Source organism: Lissotriton vulgaris, chromosome 5 (assembly GCF_964263255.1).
Source record: "Lissotriton vulgaris chromosome 5, aLisVul1.2, whole genome shotgun sequence".
Lineage (NCBI taxonomy): Eukaryota > Metazoa > Chordata > Amphibia > Caudata > Salamandridae > Lissotriton > Lissotriton vulgaris.
This window is the reverse complement of record NC_141693.1, coordinates 598117000-598119912: the sequence shown is the minus strand read 5'-3', so window position 1 is coordinate 598119912 and position 2913 is coordinate 598117000.

Genomic DNA, 2913 nt, shown 5'->3' with positions numbered 1-2913 from the left:
TCTTTTTCCGCATTTGCCAGGGGGCGATGATATGGTTCAGGAATGGCTTTCCCTTCAAGCTGCTAGAACAACGGACAGATGTGAATGGGCAATATGTGCTGTTCTATGGCCTGTTGGATAAAGAGCAAATAGTACTGGGGAGTATCTATGCCCTGAATGCTGACAAAGACACATTTTTTGCAATTCTAAGTACAGCATTGGTGAGATGGGAAGGGTAGCCATGGATATTGGGTGGTGATTTTAATTCAGTGCTGGACTAGAGCTGGACAGATCACACCCTCCCTTGCAAGAGGCGGGGTGTGGGAAACAAATAGAAGCACTTCAGGCATGGGCAGGAGGATGGGGTATGGGAGATATTTGGATGGAGAAACATCCCACAGACAGGGAATACTACTTCTTTTCCGCAACACATATCCTACACACTAGATAGATAGGATATTCTGTACACAGGGGCTTTGGGTACTGTCATGGAAACTACGTACCTGGGCAAAATGTAGTCAGATCATAACCCAGTAGAGGCCACGTTACTATGGGGGAAGATTCCGACACCAATCCCATCATGGAGATTACACCCATCATTGCAGGAAGACTCTGTGTTACGCAATGGTCTTTCTGCGGCCATAACCCAATACTTCACTGAAAACATAAACACAACAAACACTTGTCAGATCGAATGGGACACATTTAAAATGGTGATACAGGGGTGGTGATCTTGACAAACTCACGGACGCGGAGAATAGGATGGGCAGGCTGGAACAGGAAGCGGTAATAAATAGCACAAGCAAATCAGAATTGCAGAACTACATATAACACATGCAGAACTACTGGAAGAACTTTGAGTTCTAGGCTATAGATTATATACACAGAAACAACATGTAAGCGCGGATAGGGCAGGCCCCCTGCTTGCTAGGATTATTAAAGATGCACCCCCTGTGTCTCCCATTCTGGAAATAGATGCCCCTAGAGGGGTGGTGAAGCGCACTCAGCTGGAAATGAATGCAGCTTTTCGGCAGTACTATGAACAACTGTATGTGTCTCCGGACAGGGTAGAGGAAAGGGACTATGAAGCATTTTTTGAGGGATTGCAGATCCCAACACTAAGCAATGACCAGGCAGCAGACTTGAAGAGGCCAATCACACATATGGAGATTAAAACAGCGATAAATGCCCTCCCCCGTAATAAATCACCAGGCAATGACGGATTTTCCATTGAATTTTATGTGATGTACTCTGAGCTATTGATTCCCAGACTGTTAGAGCTGTATTGGGTGGCACTAAAAGATGGATCCCTCCCCCACTCTACTGTGCAGGCGACGGTGATCTCCTTGTTGAAACCGGGTAGAGACAGCAGAGACATGGCGAGTTATAGACCCCTATCGCTCTTTAATACAGATTACAAGATTTTAAGTAAGATATTAGCAAACAGATTACTGCACTATTTACCCACTTTGATACACACTGATCAGTGTGAATTTGTACCACATAGGAGTACGGCACTCAACATTCGGAGGCTCCACATGGTAATGTCACAGGTGCCTACGGATGCTGCTCTGCGAGGCTGCATCTCTTTGGATTTGCGGCAAGTTTTTGATTAGCTAAACAGGGAATATATGCTGACTGCGTTGACTCGATTTGGGAATCCGCCGGAATACATAAAATGGGTGAGATTGTTATACACAAATCCAACGGCAAGGGCCCGCACAGGACCCCACATTTCAAGCCAATACCAGGTAGTACTAGACAGGGTTGCCCGCTCTCGGCCTTGTTATGTATTTTAGCGCTAGAGCCTCTCCTGCAAAAGCTACGTACAATGGAAAGACATAGGGGGACACTTTTAAATATTTAGGCATTCAAATATACAGAGATGTGGAGGATATTTTAGATGGTAATTTAACTCGCTCTATAACATCACTCCAGAAGCAGATAACGTTTTGGACTTCCTTACCACTATCTGTGGCCAGGCGGATAGCCATAGCTAAAATGGTGATGTTACCAAGACTGTTACCGCGAGACTGGCTGGTGTGAGTGTGATATTGTATAAAACCTATGCATGTACATTGCTAATTCTCCATCCTTAGGTAGGAGACATAGATACCTATTGTAAATAGGTCCTAAAGAGGGAAGTGGTTACGTTTCGGCTGGGTTGGTGGTGCTCTGATGAGCTGATTCTATCTGGTCTGAGAATCCGGTCGTTACATCTGGCGTCACGAACTGTTTACGAAGCCTGTGTGCGCTGTATTGTTTTTATCTTGTTGGTTTGCGCTCGGCTCGTATGTGGTTTATTTTGTATATTATTTGTTAATACTTGTATATATCTTTTTGGTTTGTCAAGATGTTTTTGCAAAAGTCGAAATCTACTTTCAAATTGCCTGTTGATATTCCCGGCTGGGAATCGACGCTTTATGAGGCCTTGGCCCATGAGTGGGCCGATTCTACTGGTTTGAGTGAGAATTGGAGTACTTGTTTGGAGCTGGCAGAGCCGGCTGATGTGATTTCTTGCTTACAGAAGGCACCAGTAGTGAAGGGTGAGGAACTTCCTATTTTAGGACGTAGAGGTTGGATTGTTTTAACTGCGTACAGGATTGTACATGAGAAATTTTTAAAGTTACAGAAGCGGTTTGCGGATATGGAAGAAAAGTTTGTTGAGGTGCAAAATGCGTATACTCTTTTGCGATGTCAAAATAAATTGCTTGCCGACAAACTTGAAACTTATCAGACAATTGCCGAAAGGGCTGCTGTTCGAATTGCGAAATACAAATATAAGAATCGTCGCGGTCGTGTTTGTAAACGGAAAGTGCGTCTGGTCGTGGCGAAAGCCTGACTGGATTGGAACCCCGATGAATGGGATGGTAATATCTGGGACTCGAATGATTCTGGTTCCTCGGCTGAGGATTCTGACAGACTCGAGTCTTC